Here is an 18,752-nt window from a genome sequence, read left to right as displayed (position 1 = left end):
AAGTCTGTATTTTGTGTCTGTGACAGTTTGTCGAGACTACACTAACTTGAGATATCAGAGCTAGTTCTTTCTTAGTAGAGTGTGGATTATCCCTCTACTTGAAGGTATACTAGCTTTTTTTAGAGGTTGCGGATTATCCTCCTCTAAATTGATACTTCTTCTATTACAATATTGGAGTCTTATTCTTCTTGGAGAGAGTGGATTACCCCTCTTCTTGAAATTCTTAAGGCATTTTATAGGTTGTGGATTATCCTCCTATAAACCAATATTGCCTCTTATAGGGTCATTTTTGTCCTTCTTTTAGAATGGCTGGAGGTCAAGACATTAGTATGACAGAAAGTTCGGAGTCTAAGTTAGATGCTATTATGAATGCCCTTGCTACGTTATCACAAAGAACTGCAGAGATTGAAGGAGTGGTGGCAAGGCTTCATAATGATGGAATATCTGAGATAGCACAATCTAAACTACACCAGCCTCAAATTTCGGCACTTGGTGAAACAATTTTACCTCAGGTTCGACAAGAATCACCAATTCTACAACATAAGGAGCCTCGAGTTAGCCTTCCAGATAAGTTTGATGGAACACGTTCCAAGTTTCGAGGATTCGTCAATCAAATCAGGTTGATAACAGTTTTACAGCCCGAACAATATCCAATGGAGGAGTCACGTGTTGGGCTTGTTGGAACCTTACTTACGGGACAAGCTCTATCATGGTTTGCTCCTTTGTTTGAGAAACGATCATCCATATTAAACAACTTCGAAACCTTTTTGGAAGCATTTGCGGAAGCATTTGGTGAACAAGATAAGGTTCGATGGGCTACAACAAAGATCCGGTCGCTATGACAGGGGATGCGTTCTACATCAGTCTATGCTTCGGATTTCAGGCAATTAGTATGCGACATCAATTGGGATGAAGAAGCGTTGATGAGTCAATTCTATTGGGGTTTAAGAGATGATGTGAAGGATTTGCTGTTAACTCTTCCTGATCCACGAACGCTCAATGAAGCCATTAGCCAAGTTATGAAGTGCGATAATCGCCTATTCCAATGTCGCCAAGACTAACGCTCAAGACAACATACAATTCGCCATGCTCCAACTATGTCGGCAAGCAGTGTGAATTCGCATTCAGAGGTGGAAGACATGCAAATTGATGCGGTACGTATCAAATCTCTTACTATAGAAAAAAAAAAAGCGACGTATGGAGGAAAATTTATGCTTGTATTGCGGTGGAGAAGGCCACAAAGTCAAAAACTGCCCCAAAAAGCAAAATCGAGGCATAGTCAAGACTAGGGGAGTATTTGTTCAGGAAAACGAGGATGCCCAGCCACAGTAGGAACCGTGCGACTGGACAATGAAATATCCCAACAACAATCAGGTTCCTTTCTTTCTGCCCAACCTGCACTTTGTTTTACAATCCCTCTGTTTATCGGCCCTCAAAAATTGAGAACCTTAGCACTACTAGACTCAGGAGCATCTGCTTGTTTTTTAGACGAAGAATTTGCAAAGTGTCATAAGATCCCTTTAGTACAAAAATCAAAACCTGTTCATGTTGAGGTCATAGATGGGCGACCTTTATTGTCTGGTAGCATCACCCATGAATCAAAATCTATAGAAGTAACGTTTAAAGACCATAGTAGTCATATTATTTTTAATATTATTAGAACCCCATCAAATCCTATTATTCTTGGTCTTTCTTGGTTGGAAAAACATAATCCATTGATAGATTGGAGGTTGCGGAAGATGACTTTTCCCACAAAACCACCCAAGAAAAAACCTAGTAAAAAACCTCGAAAAAAGAAATCCTTATTCATTGGAGCAAGAGCGTTTATAAGATCATCTAAGGAGGGCACTCCATTTGTCATTTATGCGGCTCCAACTATCGAGGAGAAGATCTCAACAGCAAGTATACCGGAGCGATATAAAGATTTTGAAGACGTGTTTCAAAAGAAGAACGCCGACATACTACCGGAACACCGACCATATGATTGTGCCATAGACTTGCAAGAAGGAGCACAACCACCTTTTGGCCCAATCTATAATCTATCGCAAACGGAGTTGGCAGAGTTACGAAAGTATATCGACGAGAATCTAGCCAAGAACTTCATTCGTCATTCAAAATCATCAGCAGGAGCACCCATCTTATTTGTGAAGAAGAAAGATGGATCATTACGGATGTGTGTGGACTATCGAGGCCTCAATAAGGTAACAAAGAAAAATCGTTACCCATTACCCTTGATTACTAGTCTCTTAGAACAACTTGGATGTGCGAAGATCTTTACAAAAATTGATCTAAGGGGAGCTTATAATCTCGTACGAATCAAGGAAGGAGATGAGTGGAAGACAGCATTCCGTACAAGGTATGGTCATTTCGAATATAATGTCATGCCTTTTGGTCTTACCAATGCTCCAGTGGTTTTCCAACATATGATGAATGACATCTTTCGAGAACACCTCGACGATTTTGTTGTCATCTACTTAGACGATATTCTAATATTCTCTAAAAATAAGGAAGAGCATGAGGAGCATGTTCGTTTGGTCTTGGAGAAACTACGCAAGCGAGGACTATATGCCAAATTAGAAAAGTGTTTATTTCACTAGACGGAGATGGAATTTTTGAGGTTCATTGCGACTACAGAAGGTTTGAAGATGGACCCCAAGAAAGTAGAAGCAATCATGACTTGGGAGGTTCCGAAGACGGTTAGAGACGTACAATGCTTTCTTGGTTTTGCTAACTTCTATCGGATCTTCATCAAGAATTATTCTTAAGTTACTGCTCCTCTCACTCGATTAACATGCAAAGATAAGTTGGAATGGGGACCTTTGGCGGAGAAGGCGTTTCAAGATTTGAAGACAACATTTACTACAGCTCCAATTTTGGTACATCCAGACTTTACAAAGGCCTTCTATTTAAAAACTGATGCTTCAGATTTTGCTTTGGGAGCTGTGCTTTCACAAATGAGTGAAGATAAGAAGTTCCATCCAGTTGCATTCTATTCTCGGAAGTCCTCTACTGCTGAAATCAATTATGAGATCCACGATAAGGAACTTCTTGCTATAGTGGATTCTTTCGAAGAATGGTGTCACTTTCTTGAAGGAGCTGCACATCCAGTAACCGTATATACGGATCACAAGAATTTGGAGTATTTCATGACGGCTCGAGTTTTAAATCGGCGTCAAGCTCGGTGGAATATGTCGCTATCTAGATTTGATTTTGTTATCACTTATCGACCTGGAAGGCAGCAAGGACTATCCGATGCTTTATCAAGAAGATCGTATCTTGCACCAAAGGTTGGAGAAGCAGCGTTTGATCAACAATGTACAACGTTATTGAAGCCAGAGAGATTTCAACTTTGTGCTACTATTGTATCATTTGATGCTGACTTCCTAAACCAGGTACGTACTATGACCATTAAAGATTCAGTAGCCATTGATATCAAGCAACGTACCAATGACGACAAGTTCAAGGTGGAGGGAGATCTTTTATACTTTGAAGAGCGATTGTACATTCCAAAAGGACTAGCACGACTCCGAGTTCTTCAATCTCGCCATGATTTTCCAGCTGCGGGACATTTTGGATTCAATAAGACCTTGGAGCTTATTTCCCGAGATTTTTGGTGGCCTCAATTGTGGAAGGATGTGAAAGATTTTGTCCTCGCTTGTGACATCTGTTCAAGATCTAAGAATCCTCGGCATCGCCCTTATGGACTTCTACAGCCATTGCCAATTCCACGTCGACCATGGTCTTCAATTTCTATGGACTTTATCACGGACTTGCCATCATCAAACTCATTTGACAACATCTTTGTCATGGTAGATCGGCTTACGAAGATGGCACACTTTGTTCCTTGTAAGAAGACATCGTCCAGTGAAGTCACAGCAAGACTCTTTCTCGATAATGTGTATCGATATCATGGACTACCAGATGATATCATATCAGATCGAGGTACCCAGTTCGTGTCAAAGTTTTGGAGATCTCTCTTTGGGATATTGAAGGTGGATATCAAGCTTTCTTCAGCTTTTCATCCTCAAACTGATGGCCAAACGGAACGAGTGAACCAAGTCTTGGAGCAGTACTTACGATGCAGCATCAACTATCAGCAAGACGATTGGACTGCATATCTATCGCTAGCTGAGTTTGCATATAACAACACCCTCCATGCGTTGACTCAACAAACACCATTCTTTTCCAACTATGGGTATCATCCGAAGCTTGATTTATTGAGTCCGTCAACAAATAACAATCCAGCAGCTAAAGGATTTGTGAAGCAACTATCAGAGCTTCAAACTATGTTGAAGCTTCAATTACAATCCGCTCAAGAATCCTATAAGACGTCTGTAGATAGATTTTGGAATCCAGCACCTACTTTCAAAGTTGGAGACAAAGCCTGGCTTCTTCGACGAAATATCAAGACCAAGCGACGATGTGATAAGTTGGACTATCGAAGATTGGGACCATTTATCATCCAGAAGCAAATTAATCCAGTGGCATACCGGCTGGAGTTACCAGCTTCTATGAAGGTACATCCAGTCTTTCATGTTTCTCTGTTGGAACCTTATCGAGAGTCATCTTTTCTTGGAAGAGTGCAATGTCCGCCACCTAGTATTGAAATCGAGAACCACGAAGAATATGAGGTTGAAAAGATATTGAATTCACGGCGAAGGTGGAGAAAGTTAGAATATCTTATTCATTGGTGCGGCTATGACATTAATGAGCGAATGTTGTCGTGTTGTAACACGAGTATACAGTGAAAATAAAAAGAAAGGGGAATTTTATTAATATTCAGTTACCTCGAATATTAGGAGCATCGACCAACTCCAGTGCAAATACTGAGTGGTCAGGTTCAGTCACTCCGTTACAGTCAGCTCGGGCATACTGAAATGCTTCGTTCGATTCCAATAACGGGAGTCAGCAGGAAGAGAAGGACCAATTCACACGACCGGTTCGAAGAGCCAATTGGATCCAATTTCGAGAATCCAATCCGGGTCCTCTTATCCAATATGAGACCTGAATTGGCCGGTCAACCCAATGCAGTCTAATTACGGGAAATCCAGGTCTTACTATGGATCTTAGCCAATCTGACGCGAGGACAAATTTGACCCAATTACGGGAACATCCAGGTTACTACTGGACTCTTATCCAATATGAGACCTGAATTGGTCGGGCGACTCAATGTGGTCTCGATTACGGGGTTCGATTCTGTTTTAGGCTGTCTTGTTCTCTGTGCCGTTTCAGGGAACGTTGTTTTCGGTAAATGGATTTCTTAAAGGTAAAAACGGAGGAGAAAGCTCTGACGGCGAGAGCCAATTTTGGATCCAAGCTTGACGGTGGGAGCCAATTCCGGATCTAAGACGGAAGATTGAAGAAATTCAGAGGATAAGGTTAGGGGGGATATAGTTTTGAAGAGGGGTTTTTTTTTTTTTTTTTTTTTTTTTTTTCTCTGGGAATCGGGGGGAGCTAGTTTTCAAGCTTTTGCAAGGTTACTAGTTTGGTTTTCATTGGAGGTTTTTGAAGATCAAAGGGATTAGAGAGAGGAGCTTCACGCTTCGGGTCGGGGAAGGAAAGACAGAGAATTTGGATTTTTCTTCTTCGTAGAGTTTTGGGAAGGCTGAGGCAATCGCTGCTGAAGTCAGTATTGTAATGGTGAATCGAGATTTTTTGAAGTGGGTTTGAATACTCTTGACTGTTTTGTGAAATCGAGTTATGTCTGTGATTGAAGGATTAAAAGGGCGTCTATAGGATTGAGTATGCGGAGTGAATGAAATTTATTGGGTTAATCTAACAAGACAGTTAGTGGATATAAGATCATAAGTACAAAGCGGTATTGAAGATTAACAGTTTGGGTTGTTCGGGGTTCTCTGTAACGTCTAGAGACCTACCGGCTGGGACAAAAAGGACTTCAACAAGCAGTCAAAGAGCATCCGTATAGATTTACGGTACATTGTTGTAGTCGTTTATATTCCAGCAGTCAAAACTGATAGACTGCTTGACTATCGACGAATCTCCATACTACCTTCTACAGCCAGACGTCCGGCATGTTTTCGAGCAGGAAAGCACATAATACGACAAAAAGTGGTGAACCTGACGTAAAAGCTTGAGGTAGAAGGTATTGGATTTAGGTTGATTTTATCTTTATTTTATGGAAAATGAAAATAAAAATTTGGAAGGATTTTTGGGAGGAGTTTCTGGTGGGGAGTCTTCTAAAGAACAAGGTATGCACATGGATCCATCTATTGCTAGTTTGTTTCAAGCCTTCTCATTGTCAATGCAGCAACAGCAAAGCAATGATCGAAAGGAAGCTTTGGCAACCAAAGCATTGCAAGCAGTGGTCAATAAAATTGATCAATTTGATGGGAGGAATATTTCAAGGTATTTAAGATGTTATGTTCGTGAAATGGAATTAAATCGGGTTTCTGAGAAGAAAATGGTTGCACTATTTAGACTTGCCACGATACCAGAGATAAGAGACCACATTACATCGATTACGGATCGTTATGGGAATTCATGGGAGGATTTTTCACATGCATTGAAAGATGAATATTTCTTGGAAGATGCTGATCGCATTACTAAGAAGCTATTTCTGGGATGGATTGAATGGCCCAATAAGAATTTACAAGCAACAGAGCTACTAAGGGAATTTGAGAGGCAGTACTCTCAATTATCGAAGGTAGAAAAATTGACATTGGAGCGGAATAAAGTTGATCTATTTCTTCAAGCTGCTGATGGAGAATTGCAAGAGAAATTAGAACCCCTTCTTGAAGACAAAGAAGAAGATGAAGGATTGACAACGAAGTAGAAGAACGTTGAAGATGCGGTGGGGTTGCTTACAAAAAAAGAAAGGAGGAAGGATAGGAGTAATATTCTGAAAATAGTACAAGCACCCAAAGCTCCAGTACGTACAACACCACCAACAATGCCTACAGTTCAACCTTCGACATCCTTGTCAAAGAAAGCAGATATGGGTATGAAAGAAATTATACGAGGAATGCGAGATCTTCAAATCAAATTGGTAAGACTTGAAGAGAATACTTCTATAAATAATTCGAAGAATGTTTCAAAACAAGGATATGTACAAAGATGCATTTGGTGTGATGATGCTTCACACACTAGAAAAGATTGCAATGAATTTAATAATATGATACGGCAGGGAATTATTTGCTGGAAAGATGGAAAGATAGCATTGAAAAATAGAGAGGATCTTCTTCAAACCAATTTTGGCAAGGGAGGAATGAGAGCATTGGTTCAAGATTACTTAAAAGAGCATGAAACAGTAGCACGAGAAAGTGCAAGTTATGGTGCTAGAGTAGATGATGAAATTGGTGGAAGTACGGAAACTAGTGAGTTTTGGGCTTCTACCGTTTCTACAATGCAAGAAGGAAAATTACCTCGAGAAGCGTTATTGAGAACTGCAGCTATAATACGAGAAAGAACAGGTTGGGAGGATCCTGTTGAATCTCTTTCAGTTCATGCATATATTGCTAAGAGCCAACATGAAGCTTTGATGGAAGAAAAGAGACGAGGAAATTTTGATGATACTAGAGAAGGAAATTCTTTTAAGAGGCAAACTCGAGGAGACAAGGCTCAGTAGGCAGCTTCATAAGAATTGCCTGTAAAGGATACCTCATCATCATTGGGAGAAAAAACAACGGAGACAAAAGATAAGGGCAAATCAATTGCCTATAAGCTACTTTCTGACATTGAAGCGGCAACAAATTTGAAAGGGGTGTTGGAAGAACGTATATTAAACGCTAAGGTGGAATTCACATTAAAAATAGTCTTGGGAATTGCAAAGAAGGAGTTTCATGATGTTATCATTGACAGCATTAAGCGAAAGAGGCAATTAATGGGCGAAACTGGAATGAGTCATGCTATTGATGCAAGAATATGTTGAGATGAAGAAGAGGTTGATATTGGTTACAAGCAACCAACAAATGAAAAGAATGGGTATAATCAACGAGTACGTTTCGAAGATTCTAGTGATAAGGAAATGGAAACTTTGAGCCATTATACTCGAAAGCATTGGGCAAGGGCAACTACTGAGGTATTGGTGAAGGTAGGAGATATAGATGAACCAATAGTTGCTTTGGTCGACCATGGTTCTGAAATAAATCTCATGTCTAAAGATCTTTATAAGAAGCAAAAATGGCCAATTGATATGGAACATGGATGGGCAATACGAGCAGCTAATAACACACGGGGCGAATTATATGGAGCTTGTCCAGATGTCAAAATTTGGATTGGGGATGTTGCGACGGAGCAACATTTCTTCGTTCAAGATACAACGTCTTATCCGTTGATTTTAGGACAACCTTATATCACGGCAACACGGATGGAAACAAAAGTACTTGACGATGGTTCTGCTTATGCAAGGGTACGGAGCGAAGATGGGAGGAAAGCTGTACAATTTCTAACAGTACCTCCTAACCATGAACAGAATCGAGATAGGTTGAGGGAGAAACCATTACCAAAGATTGTTGAAGGATTTAAGGATTTTGGGGAGGTACCACTGTAAAGCAAGATTATGGAGGTACAAAAGAGGAGGTACTCTCGCGAGATGAAGGTGCCTTTGATGCAAGTTTTATTGGTATATTGGAGAATGGAAATATTATGTATAAAAAAGTTGATGATTTTAAAAGAAAAGAAAGAAAAAGATTATATAATATTGAAGGACAATTACGCAAGATAGGTGCATTGCAAGATGATGAGAGGATTTTGGGTGTTTATGAAGAAAATGGACTGGAAGATTCATTGGAATTGATTACATCTATTGGGTTAGGGGATAATGATAAGATTGTTGAGATTCATTCGAGAGAGGTTTATACCATGCTTGAATCTTTTCAAGCACCAGAAGTCACAGTAGAGACGAGATATAAAATGGCAGATAAGAAGGTAAAGCGTGTTGCCGGACCATTACCAGAGGATTCTAAAGAAAAAATGGGAGAAGCATCAAAAGAAGCAAGTTTAAGAGATCTAATGAGTATTGGACATTAGTTTACTGAAGAGACTTTTGAAGAATTGAAGATTGGTTCTGATGGTTCTTTATTACCGGAGGAAATTACTTGCTTCAAAAAGATGTTGGCTAAACAAGGTAGATCGTTTTCCTTCGAATCTCATGAAATTGGGTGTGTGGATCCAAATATTATAACACCTATGGTTATCTTCACTGTACCGCATGTACCTTGGAATCTAAGACCAATTCCAGTACCGAGGGCACATTTACCTAAATTGATGGAACTATTGAAAGAAAAGATAAAGATAAAAATATTGGAACCTTCATTTGCGCCATATTCTAGTCGATGGTTTACGGTACCTAAGAAGAATGGGTCACTACGGTTTATTCAAGATATGCAGCCGGTGAATGCTGTAACTGTCAGGAATGCAGGAATTGGACCTATTGTGGATGAATTTGCTGAGGCGTTTGCTGGAAGGGCGATCTGTTCAATGGATGATTTGTATTCAGGTTATGATCGATTTCAACTTGCCGAAGGAAGTAGAGATATGACAACGATGAGGACACCGCTTGGATTGGTTAGAATGTGCACTCTTCCTTAAGGCGCGACCAACTCAGTTGTGCATATGATGAATGAGATGAATAAGGTATTGAGAGATTTTATTCCGGAAAAGACTATGCCTTTTCTGGATGATGTTCCTATAAAAGGGTGCAGAGAAGGAGACAAGGATGAAACTTTAGATACGAGGGGGTGTCACAGATATGTTGTTGATCATATACAAGATTGTGAAAAGATTTTAACTCGGCTTGGAGAAGTTCATCTTACATTATCGGGTATGAAGTCCGTATTTGGAGTACAAGAGGTTGTAATTGTTGGACATTTATGTGGATCTTACGGAAGAAAACTAGATCCGACTAAAGTTGATGCAATTGGAAGGATGAAAGAGGATTGTGATTCTTTAACAGAGGTTCGCAGGTTTTTGGGTGCATGTGTATTTTATCGAATCTGGATCCCTCATTTTGCTCACATAGCGGATCCATTATATGAACTGTTACGCAAGGATTACCGATTTAAATGGGAAGAAAGGCATATTCAGGCAATACAAAGATTGAAGAAATTATTGATGTCACCTCCAATATAGAGGAAGGTTGATTATAAGTACAATAGACCAGTGATTCTTACTGTAGACGCTAGTCCAATTGCCGTTGGATGGGCTGTGGGTCAAGATGATTCAAATGGGAGTAGATTTGCAGTTCGATTTGGGGCTAAAGTTTTAAGTATTCGTCAGCGTGCATATTCGCAAGTCAAAAGAGAACTTTGGGGAGTCGTTTCGGCTATGAAAGCTGAAAAGGACTATTTGATTGGGACAGTAGTAGTAATTGAAACAGATTGCTTGCCATTGCTTGGAATGATTATTAACTGTTCAACGCCAGATATTGCAATGTTGAGATGGATTGCTTATATTAAGTCACTAAATCCAGAATTTAAGCATATCACTGGGAAGGATAATTTAGTAGCAGACATGCTATCTCGAGCGAGATACGAGAGGGAGGACGAAATGGTTGAAGACATTGATGATGTCGGATTGAAATTCTATTCAATATCAAATCTCAATGGAGAAGACAAGCTATTTCTTGAAGAATCTTATGAAGGAGAATTATTGGATATTGGTCATTATTTGAATACCTTGACTAAGCAGGGGAATTGGCCTATAGAAAAATTCAAACAAATAAGAAAAAAAGCATATGGATTTTTACTTCGAGATGGATTCTTATGGAAGAGACCAAAGAAAGGAATTGGGATGCCACAACGAGTGATAGGCAAAAGGGAAGAAAAACTAAAATTATTAAAAGAGTTTCATGATAGTTTATGGGCAGGGCATAGAGGAATCTGGACTACTTTTGCTAAACTCAAGGAACGATATTGGTGGAAAAATATGTATCGAGATGTGCTCTCATTTGTAGAGTCATGTGAAATCTGTCAATCGTATTCTAATATCCGACACCGAGATGGTCTTCATCCTACATATCCTCTGGCTATTCATTTTAAATGGGTTGTTGATTTGGTTATTATGCCGGTTGGGTTATGGCAGATGAGATATTTGGTTTTAGCTCGTGAAGATTTATCAAATCAAATAGAAGGAAGAGCATTGAGGACAAAATCTACAGAGGGGATTTGTAGGTTTTTGCTTGAAGATGTCATTTGCCGTTACAGGTGCGTAGGAAAAATCACTGCAGATCATGGAGAATTAAATGCATAAGAAGCTCGTAAGTTCTTTGAAAGATGTGGAGTTAAACTATCACTGATTACTGCTTATAATCCAGAAGGGAATGCAAAAAGCGAACGTGGTCACCCACCGATTGTGAAAGCATTGCTTAAAGCTTGTAATGGGAAAGTTAAAGAGTGGCCACGACTTTTGTCATTTACATTATGGGCTGATCGAACAACACATAGTTCGGTGACATGATATATGCCAGTAGAACTTATGACAGGTCTAAAACCAATTATGCCGATTGAAGAAAAGGTACTTACTTGGAGTATGCTACTATGGGAAGATGGATTGACAAGAGAAGAACTTCTGGCTATTAAGATTCGACAATTGGAGCAAAGAACGGAAGATGTCCAGATAGCATTGGGAAGGTTAAAAAGAGCAAGGTTACAAAACAAGGCGCGATTCGATAAGCAACATCGATTGAGACCAAAAGCAATCGAGGAAGGTGACTGGGTACTTGTTTATGACAATAGTCTGGATAATCAACATAGTACTTTGCAAAAATTTTCAAAACGTTGGTTTGGACCATATGTGGTAACAACAGTTCATGATAATGCGACTTACTCGTTACGGGAGTTAGATGGTACAAAATTGAAAATACCAATTGCAGCGAAGCGAGTAAAAATATTTAAACGAAGACACACAAAGATGAATATGGAAGACCTTAATGAAGGTATAGAGATTCCGTAGCAAGAAGATGAAAGTGATTTGGATAATGAAGGTGACGAAGACGAACTGGACAAATACGTAGAGGATATATTCTGAATCAAATAGCAATTGGATAAATTGGTGCATATCGGAGGATGCACAGATTCAGAGGGGGTGGATGTCATGTTGTAACACGAGTATATAGTGAAAATAAAAAGAAAGGGGAATTTTATTAATATTCAGTTACCTCGAATATTGGGAGCATCGACCAACTCCAGTGCAAATACTGAGTGGTCAGGTTCAGTCACTCCGTTACAGTCAGCCGGGGCATACTGAAATGCTCCATTCGATTCCAATAATGGGAGTCAGCAGGAAGAGAAGGACCAATTCACATGACGGGTTCGAAGAGCCAATTGGATCCAATTTCGAGAATCCAATCCGGGTCCTCTTATCCAATATGAGACCTGAATTGGCCGGTCAACCCAATGCAGTCTAATTACGGGAAATCCGATTACGGGGTTCGATTCTGTTTCAGGCTGTCTTGTTCTTTGTGCCGTTTCAGGTAACGTTGTTTTCGGTAAATGGATTTCTTAAAGGTAAAAACGGAGGAGAAAGCTCTGACGGCGAGAGCCAATTTTGGATCCAAGCTTGATGGTGGGAGCCAATTCCGGATCTAAGACGGAAGATTGAAGAAATTCAGAGGATAAGGTTAGGGGGGATATAGTTTTGAAGAGGGGGTTTTTTTTTTTTTTTTTTTTTTTTTTTTTTTCTCTGGGAATCGGGGGGAGCTAGTTTTCAAGCTTTTGCAAGGTTACTAGTTCGGTTTTCATTGGAGGTTTTTGAAGATCAAAGGGATTAGTGAGAGGAGCTTCATGCTTCGGGTCGGGGAAGGAAAGATAGAGAATTTGGATTTTTCTTCTTCGTAGAGTTTTGGGAAGGCTGAGGCAATCGCTACTGAAGTCAGTATTGTAATGGTGAATCGAGATTTTTTGAAGTGGGTTTGAATACTCTTGACTGTTTTGTGAAATCGAGTTATGTCTGTGATTGAAGGATTAAAAGGGCGTCTATAGGATTGAGTATGCGGAGTGAATGAAATTTATTGGGTTAATCTAACAAGACAGTCAGTGGATACAAGATCGTAAGTACAAAGCGGTATTGAAGATTAACAGTTTGGGTTGTTTGGGGTTCTCTGTAACGTCTAGAGACCTACCGGCTGGGACAAAAAGGACTTCGACAAGCAGTCAAAGAGCATCCGTATAGATTTACGGTACATTGTTGTAGTCGTTTATATTCCAGCAGTCAAAACTGATAGACTGCTTGACTATCGACGAATCTCCATACTACCTTCTACAGCCAGACGTCCGGCACGTTTTCGAGCAGGAAAGCACGTAATACGACAACATGGGAGCCAGCTAAAAATCTTGCGAATGCGCCACAAAAGGTACAGGAGTTTCATCAACGACATCCTGATAAACCTAAATCAATTCGATGATAGCTTCTTTTTGAAGCTTGTTCTCCCAACAATATAAGAAAAAGGGAGAGCACCAACAAAATTCATAGTTGATGTAGTTATTTTTTCCAAGATAGATCGTAGTTTGGTCTTTTGATATGGATAACCAAGAGATAGATACTATGCCAGTCAGAGTATCGCAACCGAGTAGCTCACGAAGGCGACCCCGAGATGAAGAACAACATGTATCACGACGACGACGGAGGATACCGAGTAACCGATCACTGGTGATCGTATTTGAGATCGAGCCTGCTTACGATGGTCAACCAGAAGGCGTGTTTGTAGGACATTTCACAATGAGGACACGGAAGTTCATGCTTGGTCAGAAGTCGAAGGCGTGGGCCACTACCGTTGGCTTCAAGGGTCGATGAACCACTTACCTCGTGAACAACAGTTGGAGTTCATAGCAGAAGTTATGCGACAGATCTTCATTTTCTTGCGTTGGTACTGATCAACAACATTGATTCTCAGAGACCTCGAAGCTAAAGGAGGGGGTGATGTTAGGGACATATTCCTTAGAACTTTCTAGAGAGAAGTTTCTAGAACCTTCTAGAAAACAAGCCTCTGGAACTTTTTAGAAGAGAAGCCTCTGGAACCTTTTAGAAGAGAAGCCTCTGGAACCTTTTAGAGAGAAGTTTCTAGAAGCTTCTAGAAAGGAAGTCTCTGGAACCTTCTAGAAGAGAAGTTTCTAGAAGCTTCTAGAAAGGAATCCCCTGGAACTTTCTAGAAGCTTCCTAGTTAATAAAAGTAGCTCGAGAAGTTTCTAGAACCTTTTAGAAAGAAAGCCTCTGGAACCTTCTAGAAGCTTCCTAGTTAATAGAAGTAGCTCGAGAAGCTTCCTAAATAGGAGTATATATAGGGATCGAGGCTGAAGAGTTCTTCAGTCTCGACAACACATCTCTTGGAGTTCTAGCTCACCTTTCTGGTGTTGTTCTTGTACTCATCTGTTTAATCTAGTTCTGCCACTTCTTCTTGAACTTCTTGTTAGATTTCAAGTCTGTATTTTGTGTCTGTGACAATAGTAAAAATCTTGGCAATGATGCCAAAATTTTTAACAAATTTTTGGTTGTAGTTTGTCAATCCTAAGAAAGTTCAAAGTTATGAAACATTACTTGGTGTGGGGATTTTCTGTAAGGCACCTACTTTTGCTTATTGTACACCAAGACCTCTTAAAATAATCATGTGACGTAAGTATGATAATCTTTCATGGAAGAATTTATACTTTTCATGATATAATCATAATCTCTATTGCCATAATTACTCAAACATTACTTATAAATGCCTCACATGATTTTATAAGATACTACTAAAAATAATAAAATTATTAATGTAATATCTAACAAATGACAAGCCAAATATAACTTTATCTATCACTCTTTAAAATTTAGTTGGTGCATTCTTAAGATCAAATAGAAGGAACTTTCAATAATAGAGTTGATCTTTGTTATCTTAATGAATTCACCAAAATATTGTCATCATCCAATCTTCAACAAATAATGATAATTGATGATAATTAAAACTTAAATACAAAGTATTGAATATTCAAAAAAATTCTATTGCATCAAATAATTCTTTGGCAATGGTATTAGATATTGATCAAACTTAGTCTTATAATTAGTTGGATAATAGTCTTCATATATCTATTTTTTTGTTAAATTATTAAAAATATCTTTTTCCAAAGGTATGACTATAATATATACATATTTAATATTAAAAATCTTGATCAATCCTACAACCAATAATTCTTGGCAACAAGCTTAGACACTAGTTTTTTTTGAGGCACTAAGCCTGTAAGATTGTTGGAAGATTGGGTGATTATCTTCCAATTAGATGTGAATAGATTTTCTTATATGACCTTTAAGATCTTCGAATCTAAATGCAAAACATTTGTAATATAAGTGGATAAAGGCTTGTATCTTTCATGCTTTGGCATTAGTAAGATTTGGCTCTAATTTCAATGGCCAATTATCAAATTATATAGTCTCTTTCTTCACCAATAGAGTACTAGTACATATTGACACAGTCTTTGATTGCTAATCTATTGAAGAAACAACTCTTATACCTTCAACATCCTCACTTCTAATTAAATGACAAGCTTCATCACCACAATATTTGTGTGAATTAAAAATGATGGTAGAATATAGAGTGTCTTTGACAAACAAATCTTATGAAAGAATTTCTTAAGTATTTATTTTTTCTAAGTATTTATCTAAAACCGCAAAGATACCTTAAGCTTGTAGTTCATTTATTGCATGCCTTTGTAAGTAAATAAATAATTTGGATTCTTTAATCTTAATAAGTTTAAGATCAATTATTCCTTGATCATTGTTCTTTGATCTTAGAGTATTAATATGGTCATGAAATTTTTTTTTGAATAATAAAGTATATGCTAAAAATTTATTTCAAAGTATTGAGGTCCATAGCCTAGCCTAGGAAAAAATGACATTATCCTATAATAAGATCATAAGTAACTATGGTATCAGTTAAAAAACCCATAGTACACTCCTTTTTATTGGCATTAGATTCTTTATAAGTTTATGAATTGACATCCTAAACCATAACAAGTCCACATGCTCAAAATAAAAATGATACTAAAAATATGATAAATATAGGAAATATACCATAAGATGCCTCCATCTTATTAACCAAGGTAAGAAGAGGTTTATCAATCTTAGTGACAACTAAAAAAATTTAGTTATCATTTAAGATATTATTTATATGGCATCCAAGAGGTCGTTGAATTTTAAAAAGTACTTCTATAAGGATGTGAAACAATATTAAGTTGATCCAAATCAAACAAGATTAATGGACATAAGAGCCTAAAGTTGCATCATTGACAAAGGTTAGAAGATCAAGGAATTGGTTAATATGTTGATAACTCTCCAACACTTGTGTTCAAATGTCACTTAATAGTAGTATATTTTTAAAAATGTATCCAAATGGTGTAATTTAATATATAAACCACCACTGTATAAGCTGCATGAAATTTGTAAATAAACTAGCTCAAGAATCATCTAACCCATGACCTATTCTAGCATATGAATAATCTTGATAAGACCATCTAATAATCATTAAGTCTATGTGGCCTAATCTCTTCAAATCCTTATTATAAATAAGAGTGATATCATAAGAAGGTTGACTAAAACCAAGAATGGTAGGAGATTGTAGTTATTTGGAATATATAATCAATAATCTTTAGAAATGATGTCAAATTGCTTAATGAAGTATAATTTTAGCATCCATACAAATGTATCCTCAAATAATAAGCCTAGCCTTTAATATTACTACCAAACTTGTACCAATGCTTGCAAAGCGCTCTATAAGGATAATACCCTCATTTGATAAATGCCAATGAATAAGTTGAAAAAAGATAGGTAAAAAAGAAGATTTTAGTAACTTTAATATATCCAATAAAGATATAATTTCTTTACATTGGCAAATTTTTTTGTATGTATTTTTTAAAGATCAGACTGATCTTTCTTCTATTTGGCATGGACTTTTAAAGATGGTAGATTAGTTGGTTCTATAAAATGAAAGACAAATTCTAATATTTTTTAAATAGAATTTTTTTATAAAAAAATCAAATACCAATGTATTAAAATCAAATAGGATTTCTACTAACATGATTATAGCAATGGTTACAAATATAACTAGAATGAATTTTTTTCTTCCATCATTAATAGACTATCTCGGTCAAATCCATGCTTCTTCAATCTAAGAAGCCATAAAATCAATACTAAAAAATATAAGAATATTCAATACTTTATAAGCCAAAGTATATACTATATTTTTAATATTAATATCTTCATCTTATATTGAAGTTAAAATAAAAGGCTTGGCTGCAAAATTAACATTCACAAGGCCAAAAGATAAAGACAATCCCACATGATTATCATTACTTGGACAATCAAACATAGATTCTAGTACTTCACTTGTAATAGGTACTATATTCTTAGCTATTATTTGAATACATGTAGGAGTTGCAACTACCATTTGCTTCGATGTACCAAACATATAATTTTTTAAAGAAGAAGAATTTTTTTTACTTCTAAAAGCCACATGAGATCCAATGACTTAGCTTAATAAAGCCACAATATTTAATCTCTTCTATAGTTTGATAATTTTAGCTTCTAAAGTATTTTTTTAATCCAAAGCAAGCCATTTGTGTGGATGTAATATAAAGCAATTATCTTCATTATAATTAAAATTATTACAATGATTATACTTCAATTATTACTTTTAAAACTTATTTCTTACTTTAGTCATCTCAAATTTAGACTTAAACTTCTCTATATATAAGGTTTTCTTCTTCTTTGGATAATTAGAATCATTTTTGGTGTGATTAGATTCACCACATCTCCAATAATATATAGTCTTTTTGGATTGAGTTTCTACCAAGCTACTTGTGGCAATTGCCATCTTCTTAGGCTTAAACACATATGTCATTCAAACTACTACATTAGTAGGAGCATGTTGACAAAGTGCCTTATCACATTTCTCAACTTCAACAAATGCTTATGTCCATGTAACCTTGCCATTACAGCTGAAAATAATTCTTCATGTAACTAAATCCAAGAGCCTTTTATCAATCTTAAACAAGAAAAACTTAAAAAGTTGACTTTCAATAGATACACCTCTTGACTATACTATAAATTAAGCCAAACGAGTATACATGATATATGAAGTATCTTCTTTTTTACAACAAAAGTCTTAAATGTGTTGCATTTGATTACACCTAAAACCTCCATATTTCTGCTCCAAGCACTTAATAAATATTTAGAGAGTTTTAAGTAATGGTGGCTCTTCTATTATAGATAAAGATGCCTTTATTGCTTGAGCCATATAAAAAAAAGTAATTAGAGTGTTAGTTAAAGAAGTAGTTATTTTTTTATTATTATTTTTTTTTCTTTTAGTATTTTTTAAAGATGTACCAACTTTTCCTTGGATTGGATATTTTTTCTTCATAATAAAAATAAAGCTTGAAGTAGCCCTCTCTTCTTAAGAGCTGAAATAAATACTATGCGTGCCTTTCAATAACACTTTACTTCATGCAACTTAAGTGAGTATTCTTTACTCCATTTTTCATAGGTTTGAAATACTTTATGCTCCAAGTGTTATAGTAAGAGTTCAAAAGTATACCACTTATTAAAAGTGAGAGACTTTTGATACTTTTCTTTCATCTATATTTGAAACTTGAGTTTCCAATTTAGCAAAGAAATACTTTTAACTCTCCCTAAGAATCTATTCTTCATCATGTTATGAAGATTTTCTTCCATCTTGAAAAATGTATCCTCCTCTAGTATTGTATTACATGTATTCTTGCTTGAGAATGCATTAGACATCTAATTGTGGAAGGTAAGTAGAAATGTAAGAA

This window comes from Physcomitrium patens, chromosome 1 (genome assembly GCF_059467195.1).
Source record: "Physcomitrium patens ecotype Gransden chromosome 1, ASM5946719v1, whole genome shotgun sequence".
NCBI classification, from domain to species: domain Eukaryota; kingdom Viridiplantae; phylum Streptophyta; class Bryopsida; order Funariales; family Funariaceae; genus Physcomitrium; species Physcomitrium patens.
This window is presented reverse-complemented; position numbering follows the sequence as displayed.